Genomic DNA, 15,765 nt, shown 5'->3' on the forward strand with positions numbered 1-15,765 from the left:
AAAATTGTGTTGAAAGATGTTAGTAGGAATGATGCGGATTGGATCCGTGATCTGAGGTTTATCCTCATTGCTGCACAAAAGAATTATGTCCTTCATGCACCGCTAGGTGACAGACCTATTGCAGGAGCAGATGCAGACGTTATGAACGTTTGGCTAGCTCAATATGATGACTACTTGATAGTTTAGTGCACCATGCTTAATGGCTTAGAATCGGGACTTCAAAGACGTTTTGAACGTCATGGACCATATGAGATGTTCCAGGAGTTGAAGTTAATATTTCAAGCAAATACCCGAGTTGAGAGATATGAAGTCTCCAACAAGTTCTATACCTAAAAGATGGAGGAGAATCGCTCAACTAGTGAGCATGTGCTCAGATTGTCTGGGTACTACAATCGCTTGAATCAAGTGGGAGTTAATCTTCCAGATAAGATAGTGATTGACAGAATTCTCTAGTCACCATCACCAAGTTAGTAGAACTTCGTGATGAACTATAGTATGCAAGGGATGACGAAAAAGATTCCCAAGCTCTTCATGATGAAATCGATGAAGGTAGAAATCAAGAAAGAGCATCAAGTGTTGATGGTTGACAAGATCATTAGTTTCAAGAAAAGGGTAAAGGAAAAAAGGGGAACTTCAAGAAGAACAGCAAGCAAGTTGCTGCTCAAGTGAACACGCCCAAGTCTGGTCCTAAGCCTGAGACTAAGTGCTTCTACTGCAAAGAGACTGGTCACTGGAAGCAGAACTACCCCAAGTGATTGGAGGATAAGAAGGATGGCAAAGTGAACATAAGTATATTTGATATACATATTATTGATGTGTACTTTACTAGTGTTTATAGCAACCCCTCAGTATTTGATACTAGTTCAGTTGCTAAGATTAGTAACTCGAAACGGGAGTTGCAGAATAAACAGAGACTACTTAATGGTGAAGTGACGATGTGTATTGGAAGTGGTTCCAAGATTGATATGATCATCATCGCACACTCCCTATACTTTCGGGATTAATGTTGAACCTAAATAAGTGTTATTTGGTGTTTGCATTGAGCATAAATATGATTTGATCATGTTTATTGTAATACGGTTATTCATTTAAGTAAGAGAATAAATTGTTGTTCTGATTACATGAATAAAACCTCATATGGTTACACACCCAAAGAAAATAGTTCATTGGATCTCGATCGTAGTGATACGCATAATCATAATATTGAAACCAAAAGATGCAAAGTTAATAATGATAGTGCAACTTATTTGTGACACTGCCGTTTAGGTCATATTGGTGTAAAGCGCATGAAGAAACTCCATGCCAATGGGCTTTTCAAATCACTTGATTATCAATCAGTTGATGCTTGCGAACCATGCCTCATGGGAAAGATGACCAAGACTCCGTTCTTCGGAACAATGGAGCGAGCAATAGATTTGTTGGAAATCATACATACTTATGTATGTGGTCCGATGAATATTGAAGCTCGCGACAGGTATCATTATTTTCTGATCTTCACAGATGATTTGAGCAGATATGAGTATATCTACTTGATGAAACATAAGTCTGAAACATTTGAAAAGTTCAAATAATTTCAGGGTGAAGTGGAAAATCATCGTGACAAGAAAAAGAAAAGGTTTCTACAATATGATCGCGGAGACAAATATTTGAGTTTCGAGTTTGGTCTTCAATTAAAACATTGTGGAATAGTTTCACAAACTCATGCCACCTGGAACACCACAGCATAATGGTGTGTCCGATCGTCATAACCGTACTTTATTGGATATAGTGCAATCTATGATGTCCCTTACCGATCTACCACTATCGTTTTGGGGTTATGCATTAGAGACAGCTGCATTCATGTTAAAAGGGCACCATCTAAATCCGTTGAGACGACACAATCTGAATTATGGTTTGGCAAGAAACCAATTTTGTCGTTTCTTAAAATTTTGGGTTGTGATGCTTATGTGAAAAAGTTTCATCCTGATAACCTCAAACCCAAATCTGAGAAATATGTCTTCATAGGATAACCAAAGGAGACTGTTGGGTACACCTTCTATCACAGATCCGAAGGCAAGACATTCGTTGCTAAGAATGGATCCTTTCTAGAGAAGGAGTTTCTCTCGAAAGAAGTGAGTGGGACAAAAGTAGAAAACTTGATAAGGTAATTGTACCTTGCCCATATTGGAAAGTAGTTCATCACAGAAATCTGTTCTTGTGACTACTACACCAATTAGTGAGGAAGCTAATGATGATGATCATGTAACTTCAGATCAAGTTACTACCGAATCTCGTAGGTAAACCAGAGTGAGATCCGCACCAGAGTGGTACGGTAATCCTGTTCTGGAAGTCATGTTACTAGACCATGACGAACTTGCGAACTATGAGGAAGCGATGATGAGCCCAGATTCCGTGAAATGGTTTGAGGCCATGAAATCTGAGATATGATCAATGTATGAGAACAAAGTATGGACTTTGATGGATTTGCCCGATGATCGGCAAGCCATAGAAAATAAATGGATCTTCAAGAGGAAGACGGACGCTGATAGTACTGTTACTATCTACAAAGCTAGACTTGTCGAAAAAGGTTTTTGACAAAGTTCAAGGTGTTGACTACGATGAAATTTTCTCACTCGTAGCGATGCTTAAGTTTGTCCAAATCATGTTAGCAATTGCCGCATTTTTATGAAATCTGGCAAATGGATAAACAAAACTACATTCCTTAATGGATTTAAAGAAGAGTTGTATATGATTCAACCAGAAGGTTTTGTCAATCCTAAAGGTGCTAACAAAATATGCAAGCTCCAGCGATCCATCTATGGACTGGTGCAAGCATCTTGGAGTTGGAATATACGCTTTGATAAGTTGATCAAAGCGTATAGTTTTATACAGACTTGCAGTGAAGCCTGTATTTACAAGAAAGTGAGTGGGAGCACTACAGCATTTCTGATAAGTGTATGTGTATGACATATTGTAGATCGAAAATAATGTAGAATTATTCTGCAAGGCATAAAGGAGTGTTTGAAAGGATTTTTTTCAAAGAAAACCTCGGTGAATCTGCTTACATATTGAGCATCAAGATCTATAGAGATAGATCAAGATGCTTGATAAGTTTTTTTCAATGAGTACATACCTTGACAAGATTTTGAAGTAGTTCAAAATGGAACAGTCAAAGAAAGAATTCTTGCCTGTGTTACAAGGTGTGAAATTGAGTAAGACTAAAAGCCCGACCACGGCAGAAAATAGAATGAGAATGGAAGTCATTCCCTATGCCTTGACCATAGGTTCTATAAAGTATGCCATGCTGTGTACCAGACCTATTGTATACCCTACACTAATTTTGTCAAGGGAGTACAATAGCGATCTAGAAGTAGATCACTGGATAGCGGTCAAAATTATCCTTAGTGGAATAAGGATATGTTTCTCGATTATGGAGGTGACAAAAGGTTCATCGTAAAAGGGTTACGTCGATACAAGTTTTGGCACTAATCCAGATGACTCTTAGTCTTCATCTGGATACATATCGAAAGTGGGAGAAATTAGCTAAAGTAGCTCCGTGCAGAGCATTGTAGACATAGAAAATTGCAAAATACTTACGGATCTGAATATGGCAGACCCGTTGACTAAACTTCTCTCACAGGCAAAACATGATCACACCTTAGTACTCTTTGGGTGTTAATCACATAGCAATGTGAACTAGATTACTGACTCTAGTAAACCCTATGGGTGTTAACCACATAAAGATGTGAACTATTGATGTTAGATCACATGGCGATGTGAACTAGATTATTGACTCTAGTGCAAGTGGGAGACTGAAGGAAATATGCCCTAGAGGCAATAATGAAGTTATTATTTATTTCCTTATTTCATGATAAATGTTTATTATTCATGCTAGAATTGTATTAACCGGAAACATAATACATGTGTGAATACATAGACAAACAGAGTGTCACTAGTATGCCTCTACTTGACTAGCTCGTTAATCAAAGATGGTTATGTATCCTAACCATAGACAAAGAGTTGTTATTTGATTAATGGGATCACATCATTAGGAGAATGATGTGATTGACTTGACCCATTCCGTTAGCTTAGCACTCGATCGTTTAATATGTTGCTATTGCTTTCTTCATGACTTATACATGTTCCTATGACTATGAGATTATGCAACTCCCGTTTGCCGGAGGAACACTTTGTGTGCTACCAAACATCACAACGTAACTGGGTGATTATAAAGGAGTTCTATAGGTGTCTCCAAAGGTACATGTTGGGTTGGCGTATTTCGAGATTAGGATTTGTCACTCCGATTGTCGGAGAGGTATCTCTGGGCCCTCTCGGTAATGTACATGACATAAGCCTTGCAAGCATTCCACCTAATGAGTTAGTTCCAAGATGATGTATTACGAAACGAGTAAAGAGACTTGCCGGTAACGAGATTGAACTAGGTATTGAGATACCGACGATCGAATCTCGGGCAAGTAACATACCGATGACAAAGGGAACAACGTATGTTGTCATGCGGTCTGACCGATAAAGATCTTCATAGAATATGTGGGAGCCAATATGAGCATCCAGGTTCCGCTATTGGTTATTGACCGGAGACGTGTCTCGGTCATGTCTTCATTGTTCTCGAAACCGTAGGGTCCGCACGCTTAAGGTTTTGATGACAGTTATATTATGAGTTTATGCATTTTGATGTACCGAAGTTTGTTCGGAGTCCCGGATGTGATCACGGACATGACGAGGAGTCTCGAAATGGTCGAGACATAAAGATTGATATATTGGAAGCCTATATTTGGATATCATAAGTGTTCCGGGTGAAATCAGGATTTTACCGGAGTACCGGGAGGTTACCGGAACCCCCCGGGAGGTATATGGGCCTTAGTGGGCTTTAGTGGAAGAGGGGAGAGGTGGCCAGGGCTGGGCCGCGTGCCCCTCCCCCCCTAGTCCAAATAGGACAAGGAGAGGGGAGCGGCGCCCCCCCTTCCTTCTCTCTCTCCTCTTTCCCCCTCCCGAATCCTATTCCAACTAGGCAAGGGGGGAATCCTACTCCCGGTGGGAGTAGGACTCCTCCTGGCGCGCCCTCCTCCTGGCCGGCCGCACCTTCCCCTGCTCCTTTATATACGGGGGCAGGGGGCACCCCTAGACACACAAGTTGATCCACGTGATCATATTCTTAGCCGTGTGCGGTGCCCCCTTACACCATAATCCTCGATAATATTGTAGCGGTGCTTAGGCGAAGCCCTGCGACAGTAGTACATCAAGATCGTCACCACGCCGTCGTGCTGACGGAACTCTTCCCCGGCACTTTGCTGGATCGGAGTCCGGGGATCGTCATCGAGCTGAACGTGTGCTAGAACTCGGAGGTGCCGTAGTTTCGGTGCTTGATCAGTTGGGCCGTGAAGATGTACGACTACATCAACCGCGTTGTGCTAACGCTTCCGCTGTCGGTCTACAAGGGTACGTAGATCACACGCTCCCCTCTCGTTGCTATGCATCACCATGATCTTGCGTGTGCGTAGGAAATTTTTTGAAATTACTACGTTCCCCTATGTATCACTGTTGGGGAACGTAGTAATTTCAAAAAAATTCCTACGCACACGCGAGATCATGGTGATGCGTAGCAACGAGAGGGGAGAGTGTGATCTACGTACCCTTGTAGACCGACAGCGGAAGCGTAAGCACAACGCGGTTGATGTAGTCGTACGTCTTCACGGCCCGATCGATCAAGCACCGAAACTACGGCACCTCCGAGTTCTAGCACACGTTCAGCTCGATGACGATCCCCGGACTCCGATCCAGCAAAGTGTCGGGAAAGAGTTCCGTCAGCACGATGGCATGGTGACGATCTTGATGTACTACCGTCGCAGGGCTTCGCCTAAGCACCGCTACAATATTATCGAGGATTATGGTGGAAGGGGGCACCGCACATGGCTAAGAATATGATCACGTGGATCAACTTGTGTGTCTAGGGGTGCCCCCTGCCCCCGTATATAAAGGAGCAGGGGAAGGTGCGGCCGGCCAGGAGGAGTCCTACTACCACCGGGAGTAGGATTCCCCCCCTTTCCTAGTTGGAATAGGATTCGGGAGGGGGAAGGAGGAGAGAGAGAAGGAAGGGGGGGCGCCGCCCCCCTCTCCTTGTCCTATTCGGACTAGGGGGGAGGGGCGCGCGGCCCAGCCCTGGCCACCTCTCCTCTTTTCCACTAAAGCCCACTAAGGCCCATATACCTCCCGGGGGGTTCTGGTAACCTCCCGGTACTCCGGTAAAATCCCGATTTCAGCCGGAACACTTTTGATATCCAAATATAGGCTTCCAATATATCAATCTTTATGTCTCGACCATTTCGAGACTCCTCGTAATGTCCGTGATCACATCCGGGACTCCGAACAAACTTCGGTACATCAAAATGCATGAACTCATAATATAACTGTCATCAAAACCTTAAGCGTGCGGACCCTACGGGTTCGAGAACAATGTAGACATGACCGAGACACGTCTCCGGTCAAAAACCAATAGCGGAACCTGGATGCTCATATTGGCTCCCACATATTCTACGAAGATCTTTATCGGTCAGACCGCATAACAACATACGTTGTTCCCTTTGTCATCGGTATGTTACTTGCCCATGATTCGATCTTCGGTATCTCAATACCTAGTTCAATCTCGTTACCGGCAAGTCTCTTTACTCGTTTCGTAATACATCATCTTGCAACTAACTCATTATATGTAATGCTTGCAAGGCTTATGTGATGTGCATTACCGAGAGGGCCTAGAGATACCTCTCCGACAATCGGAGTGACAAATCCTAATCTCGAAATATGCCAACCCAACATGTACCTTTGGAGACACCTGTAGAGCTCCTTTATAATCACCCAGTTACGTTGTGACGTTTGGTAGAACACAAAGTGTTCCTCCGGCAAACGGGAGTTGCATAATCTCATAGTCATAGGAACATGTATAAGTCATGAAGAAAGCAATAGCAACATATTAAACGATCAGGTGCTAAGCTAATGGAATGGGTCATGTCAATCACATCATTCTCCTAATGATGTGATCCCATTAATCAAGTGACAACATATGTCTATGGTTAGGAAACATAACCATCTTCGATTAACGAGCTAGTCAAGTAGAGGCATACTAGTGACGTTTGGTTTGTCTATGTATTCACACAAGTATTATGTTTCCGGATAATACAATTCTAACATGAATAATAAACATTTATCATGATATAAGGAAATAAAATAATAACATTATTATTGCCTCTAGGGCATATTTCCTTCAGTCTCCCACTTGCACTAGAGTAAATAATCTAGATTACACAGTAATGATTCTGACACCCATGGAGCTTTGGTGCTGATCATGTTTTGCTCGTGGAAGAGGCTTAGTCAACGGGTCTGCTATATTCAGATCCGTATGTATCTTGCAAATCTCTATGTCTCCCACCTGGACTAGATCCCGGATGGAATTGAAGCGTCTCTTGATGTGCTTGGTTTTGTTGTGAAATCTGGATTCCTTTACCAAGGCAATTGCACCAGTATTGTCACAAAAGATTTTCATTGGACCAGATGCACTAGGTATGACACCTAGATCGGATATGAACTCCTTCATCCAGACTCCTTCGTTTGCTGCTTCCGAAGCAGCTATGTACTCCGCTTCACATGTAGATCCCGCCACAACGCTTTGTTTAGAAGTGCACCAACTGACAGCTCCACCGTTTAATGTAAATACGTATCCGGTTTGCGATTTAGAATTGTCCGGATCAGTGTCAAAGCTTGCATCAACGTAACCATTTACGATGAGCTCTTTGTCACCTCCATATATGAGAAACATATCCTTAGTCCTTTTCAGGTATTTTAGGATGTTCTTAACCGCTGTCCAGTGATCCACTCCTGGATTACTTTGGTACCTCCCTGCTAGACTTATAGCAAGACACACATCAGGTCTCGTACACAACATTGCATACATGATAGAGCCTATGGCTGAAGCATAGGGAACATCTTTCACTTTCTCTCTATCTTCTGCATTGGTCGGGGATTGAGTCTTACTCAATTTCACACCTTGTAACACAGGCAAGAATCCTTTCTTTGCTTGATCCATTTTGAACTTCTTCAAAACTTTGTCAAGGTATGTGCTTTGTGAAAGTCCAATTAAGCATCTTGATCTATCTCTATAGATCTTAATGCCCAATATGTAAGCAGCTTCACCGAGGTCTTTCATTGAAAAACTCTTATTCAAGTATCCTTTTATGCTATCCAGAAATTCTATATCATTTCCGATTAGCAATATGTCATCTACATATAATGTCAGAAATGCTACAGAGCTCCCACTCACTTTCTTGTAAATACAGGCTTCTCCAAAAGTCTGTACAAAACCAAATGCTTTGATCACACTATCAAAGCGTTTATTCCAACTTCAAGAGGCTTGCACCAGTCCATAAATGGATCGTTGGAGCTTGCACACTTTGTTAGCTCCCTTTGGATCGATAAAACCTTCCGGCTGCATCAAATACAACTCTTCTTGCAGAAATCCATTCAGGAATGTAGTTTTGACATCCATTTGCCAAATTTCATAATCATAAAATTCGGCAATTGCTAACATGATTCGGACAGACTTAAGCATCGCTACGGGTGAGAAGGTCTCATCGTAGTCAATCCCTTGAACTTGCCGAAAACCTTTTGCGACAAGTCGAGCTTTGTAGACAGTAATATTACCGTCAGCGTCAGTCTTCTTCTTGAAGATCCATTTATTCTCAATTGCTTGCCGATCATTGGGCAAGTCAACCAAAGTCCATACTTTGTTCTCATACTTGGATCCCATCTCAGATTTCATGGCTTCAAGCCATTTTGCAGAATCTGGGCTCACCATCGCTTCTTCATAGTTCGTAGGTTCATCATGATCTAGTAGCATGACTTCCAGAACAGGATTACCGTACCACTCTGGCGCGGATCTTACTCTGGTTGATCTACGAGGTTCAGTGGTATCTTGTTCTGAAGTTTCATGATCATTATCATTAGCTTCCTCACTAATTGGTGTAGGTGTCACAGAAACTGGTTTCTGTGATGTACTACTTTCCAATAAGGGAGAAGGTATAGTTACCTCGTCAAGTTCTACTTTCCTCCCACTCACTTCTTTCGAGAGAAACTCCCTCTCTAGAAAGTTTCCGAATTTAGCAACAAAAGTCTTGCCTTTGGATCTGTGATAGAAGCTGTATCCAATAGTTTCCTTTGGATATCCTATGAAGACACATTTCTCCGATTTGGGTTCGATCTTATCAGGTTGAAGTTTTTTCACATAAGCATCGCAGCCCCAAACTTTCAGAAACGACAACTTTGGTTTCTTGCTAAACCACAGTTCATATGGCGTCGTCTCAACGGATTTTGATGGTGCCCTATTTAACGTGAATGCGGCCGTCTCTAGAGCATATCCCCAAAACGATAGCGGTAATCAGTAAGAGACATCATAGATCGCACCATATCTAGTAAAGTACGATTACGACGTTCAGACACACCATTACGCTGTGGTGTTCCGGGTGGCGTGTGTTGCGAAACTATTCGACATTGTTTTAAATGTACACCAAACTCGTAACTCAAATATTCTCCTCCACGATCAGATCGTAGGAATTTTATTTTCTTGTTACGATGATTTTCAATTTCACTCTGAAATTCTTTGAACTTTTCAAATGTTTCAGACTTATGTTTCATTAAGTAGATATACCCATATCTGCTTAAGTCATCTGTGAAGGTGAGAAAATAACGATATCTGCCATGAGCCTCAACATTCATCGGACCACATGCATCTGTATGTATGATTTCCAATAAATCTGTTGCTCTCTCCATAGTACCAGAGAACGGTGTTTTTGTCATCTTACCCATAAGGCACGGTTCGCAAGTACCAAGTGATTCGTAATCAAGTGGTTCCAAAAGCCCATCAGTATGGAGTTTCTTCATGCGCTTTATACCGATATGACCCAAACGGCAGTGCCACAAATAAGTTGCACTATCATTATCAACTCTGCATCTTTTGGTTTCAACACTATGGATATGTGTGTCACTACTATCGAGATTTAATAAGAATAGACCACTCTTTAAGGGTGCATGACCATAAAAGATATTACTCATGTAAATAGAACAACCATTATTCTCTGATTTAAATGAATAACCATCTCTCATCAAACAAGATCCGGATATAATGTTCATGCTTAACGTTGGCACCAAATAACAATTATTTAGGTCTAATACTAATCCCGAAGGTAGATGTAGAGGTGGCGTGCCGACCGCGATCACATCGACTTTGGAACCATTTCCCACGCGCATCGTTACCTTGTCCTTAGCCAATCTTCGCTTAATCCGTAGTCCCTGTTTCGAGTTGCAAATATTAGCAACAGAACCAGTATAAAATACCCAGGTGCTACTGCGAGCATTAGTAAGGTACACATCAATAACATGTATATCACATATACCTTTGTTCACCTTGCCATCTGCCAAATACTTGGGGCAGTTCCGCTTCCAGTGACCAGTCTGCTTGCAGTAGAAGCACTCAGTTTCAGGCTTAGGTCCAGGTTTGGGTTTCTTCTCTTGAGTAGCAACTTGCTTGCTGTTCTTTTTGAAGTTCCCCTTCTTCTTCCCTTTGCCCTTTTTCTTGAAACTAGTGGTCTTGTTGACCATCAACACTTGATGCTCCTTCTTGATTTCTACCTCCGCAGCTTTCAGCATTGTGAAGAGCTCGGGAATAGTCTTATTCATCCCTTGCATATTATAGTTCATCACGAAGCTCTTGTAGCTTGGTGGCAGTGATTCGAGAATTCTGTCAATGACGCAATCATCTGGAAGATTAACTCCCAATTGAATCAAGTGATTATTATACCCAGACATTTTGAGTATATGCTCACTGACAGAACTGTTCTCCTCCATCTTGCAGCCATAGAACTTATTGGAGACTTCATATCTCTCAATCCGGGCATTTGCTTGAAATATTAACTTCAACTCCTGGAACATCTCATATGCTCCATGATGTTCAAAACATCGTTGAAGTCCCGATTCTAAGCCGTAAAGCATGGCACACTGAACTATCGAGTAGTCATCAGCTTTGCTCTGCCAGACGTTCATAACATCTGGTGTTGCTGCAGCAGCAGGCCTGGCACCCAGCGGTGCTTCCAGGACGTAATTCTTCTGTGCAGCAATGAGGATAATCCTCAAGTTACGGACCCAGTCCGTGTAATTGCTACCATCATCTTTCAACTTTGCTTTCTCAAGGAACGCATTAAAATTCAACGGAACAACAGCATGGGCCATCTATCTACAATCAAACATAAACAAGCAAGATACTATCAGGTACTAAGTTTCATGATAAATCTAGGTTAAATTAATCATATTACTTAAAGAACTCCCACTTAGATAGACATCCCTCTAATCCTCTAAGTGATTACGTGATCCAAATCAACTAAACCATGTCCGATCATCATGTGAGATGGAGTAGTTTCATTAGTGAACATCACTATGTTGATCATATCTACTATATGATTCACGCTCGACCTTTCGATCTCCGTGTTCCGAGGCCATATCTGTATATGCTTGGCTCTTCAAGTATAACCTGAGTATTCCGCGTGTGCAACTGTTTTTCACCCGTTGTATTTGAACGTAGAGCCTATCACACCCGATCATCATGTGGTGTCTCAGCACGAAGAACTTTCGCAACGGTGCATACTCAGGGAGAACACTTCTTGATAATTAGTGAGAGATCATCTTATAATGCTACCGTCAATCAAAGCAAGATAAGATGCATAAAAGATAAACATCACATGCAATCAATATAAGTGATATGATATGGCCATCATCATCTTGTGCTTGTGATCTCCATCTTTGAAGCACCGTCGTGATCACCATCGTCACCGGCGCGACACCTTGATCTCCATCGTAGCATCGTTGTTGTCTCGCCAATCTTATGCTTCCACGACTATCGCTACCGCTTAGTGATAAAGTAAAGCATTACAGCGCGATTGCATTGCATACAATAAAGCGACAACCATATGGCTCCTGCCAGTCTCTCTGTAATAAGAACATCCAATATGAGCATCATTAATGTGACATATGCACAAACAAAGTTATGCAACGAGAGGGGAGAGTGTGATCTACGTACCCTTGTAGACCGACAGCGGAAGCGTTAGCACAACGCGGTTGATGTAGTCGTACGTCTTCACGGCCCGACCGATCAAGCACCGAAACTACGGCACCTCCGAGTTCTAGCACACGTTCAGCTCGATGACGATCCCCGGACTCCGATCCAGCAAAGTGTCGGGGAAGAGTTCCGTCAGCACGACGGCGTGGTGACGATCTTGATGTACTACCATCGCAGGGCTTCGCCTAAGCACCGCTACAATATTATCGAGGATTATGGTGGAAGGGGGCACCGCACACGGCTAAGAATATGATCACGTGGATCAACTTGTGTGTCTAGGGGTGCCCCCTGCCCCCGTATATAAAGGAGCAGGGGAAGGTAAGGCCGGCCAGGAGGAGGGCGCGCCGGGAGGAGTCCTACTCCCACCGGGAGTAGGATTCCCCCCATTTCCTAGTTGGAATAGGATTCGGGAGGGGGAAAGAGGAGAGAGAGAAGGAAGGGGGGGCGCCGCCCCCCTCTCATTGTCCTATTCGGACTAGGGGGGAGGGGCGCGCGGCCCAGCCCTGGCCACCTCTCCTCTCTTCCACTAAAGCCCACTAAGGCCCATATACCTCCCGGGGGGTTGCGGTAACCTCCCGGTTTCACCCGGAACACTTCTGATATCCAAATATAGGCTTCCAATATATCAATCTTTATGTCTCGACCATTTCGAGACTCCTCGTCATGTTCGTGATCACATCCAGGACTCCGAACAAACTTCGGTACATCAAAATGCATAAACTCATAATATAACTGTCATCAAAACCTTAAGCGTGCGGACCCTACGGGTTCGAGAACAATGTAGACATGACCGAGACACGTCTCCGGTCAATAACCAATAGCGGAACCTGGATGCTCATATTGGCTCCCACATATTCTACGAAGATCTTTATCGGTCAGACCGCATAACAACATACGTTGTTCCCTTTGTCATCGGTATGTTACTTGCCCGAGATTCGATCGTTGGTATCTCAATACCTAGTTCAATCTCATTACCGGCAAGTCTCTTTACTCGTTTCGTAATACATCATCTCGCAACTAACTCATTAGTTGCAATGCTTGCAAGGCTTATGTGATGTGCATTACCGAGAGGGCCCAGAGATACCTCTCCGACAAACGGAGTGACAAATCCTAATCTCGAAATACGCCAACCCAACATGTACCTTTGGAGACACCTGTAGAGCTCCTTTATAATCACCCAGTTACATTGTGACGTTTGGTAGCACACAAAGTGTTCCTCCGGCAAATGGGAGTTGCATAATCTCATAGTCATAGGAATATGTATAAGTCATGAAGAAAGCAATAGCAACATACTAAACGATTAGGTGCTAAGCTAATGGAATGGGTCACGTCAATCACATCATTCTCCTAATAATGTGATCCCGTTAATCAAATGAGAACACATGTCTATGGTTAGGAAACATAACCATCTTTGATTAATGAGCTAGTCAAGTAGAGGCATACTAGTGACGTTTGGTTTGTCTATGTATTCACACAAGTATTATGTTTCCGGATAATACAATTCTAGCATGAATAATAAACATTTATCATGATATAAGGAAATAAAATAATAACATTATTATTGCCTCTAGGGCATATTTCCTTCAGTCTCCCATTTGCACTAGAGTCAATAATCTAGTTCACATTGCTATGTGATTTAACACCAATAGTTCACATCATTATGTGACCAACACTCAAAGGGTTTACTAGAGTCAATAATCTAGTTCACATCGCTATGTGATTAACACCCAAAGAGTACTAAGGTGTGATTATGTTTTTCCTGTGAGAGAAGTTTGGTCAACAGGTCTGCCATATTCAGATCCGTATGTATTTTGCAAATTTCTATGTCAATAATGCTCTGCATGGAGCTACTCTAGCTAATTGCTCCCACTTTGAATATGCATCCAGATTGAGACTTAGAATCATCTGGATCAGTGTCAAAGTTTGCATCGACGTAACCCTTTACGATGAACATTTTGTCACCTCCATAATCAAGAAACATATCCTTATTCCACTAAGGATAATTTTGACCGCTGTCCAGTGATCTACTTCCTAGATCACTATTGTATTCCCTTGCTTAACACAGTGTAGGGTATACAACAGATCTGGTAGATAGCATGGCATACTTTATAGAATCTATGGCTGAGGCATAGGGAATGACTTTCATTCTCTTTCTATCTTCTGCTGTGGTCGGGCTTTGAGTCTTACTCAATTTCACACCTTGCAACACAGGCAAGAACTCTTTCTTTGACTGTTCCATTTTGAACTACTTCAAAATCTTGTCAAGGTATGTACTCATTGAAAAAACTTATCAAGTGTCTTGATCTATCTCTATAGATCTTGATGCTCAATATGTAAGCAGCTTTACCGAGGTCTTTCTTTGAAAAACCCCTTTCAAATATTCCTTTATGCTTTCCAGAAAATTATACATTATTTCCGATCAACAATATGTCGTTCACATATACTTATCAGAAATGCTGTAGTGCTCCCACTCACTTTCTTGTAAATACAGGCTTTACCGCAAGTCTGTATAAAACTATATACTTTAATCATCTTATCAAAGCGTATATTCCAACTCCGAGATTCTTGCACCAGTCCATAGATGGATCGCTGGAGCTTGCATATTTAGTTAACACCTTTAGGATCGACAAAACCTTCTAGTTGCATCGTATACAACTCTTCTTTAGTAAATCCATTAAGGAATGCAGTTTTGTTTATCCATTTGCCAGATTTCATAAAATGCGGCAATTGCTAACATGATTCGGACAGACTTAAGCATAGATACGAGTGAGAAAATCTCATCGTAGCCAACACCTTGAACTTGTCGAAAACCTTTTGCAACAATTCTAGCTTTGTCGATAGTAACACTACTATCAGCGTCCGTCTTCCTCTTGAAGATCCATTTATTTTCTATGGCTTGCCAATCATCGGGCAAATCCATCAAAGTCCATACTTTGTTCTCATACATGGATCATATCTCAGATTTTATGGTCTCAAACCATTTCGCGGAATCTGGGCTCATCATCGCTTCCTCATAGTTCGCAAGTTTGTCATGGTCTAGTAACATGACTTCCAGAACAGGATTACCATACCACTCTGGTGCGGATCTCACTCTGGTTTACCTACGAGATTTGGTAGTAACTTGATCTGAAGTTACATGATCATCATCATTAGCTTCCTCACTAATTGGTGTAGTAGTCACAGGAACAGATTTCTGTGATGAACTACTTTCCAATAAGGGAGTAGGTACAGTTACCTTATCAAGTTCTACTTTCCTTCCACTCACTTCTTTCGAGAGAAACTCCTTCTCTAGAAAAACTCCGAATTTAGCAAAAAAAGTCTTGCCTTCGGATTTGTGATAGAAGGTGTACCCAACAGTCTCCTTTGGGTATCCTATGAAGACATATTTCTCCAATTTGGATTTGAGCTTATTAGGATGAAACTTTTTCATATAAGCATCACAACCCCAAACTTTAAGAAACGACAACTTTGGTTTCTTGCCAAACCACAGTTCAGATTGTGTCGTCTCAACGGACTTAGATGGTGCCCTATTTAACGTGAATGCAGCTGTCTCTAATGCATAACCCCAAAACGATAGTGGTAGATTTGTAAGAGACATCATAGATCGCACCATA

The sequence above is a fragment of the Triticum urartu genome, chromosome 7A, assembly GCF_056163025.1.
Source record: "Triticum urartu cultivar PI428250 chromosome 7A, HENAU_Tu73, whole genome shotgun sequence".
In the NCBI taxonomy this organism is placed as follows: Eukaryota; Viridiplantae; Streptophyta; class Magnoliopsida; order Poales; family Poaceae; genus Triticum; species Triticum urartu.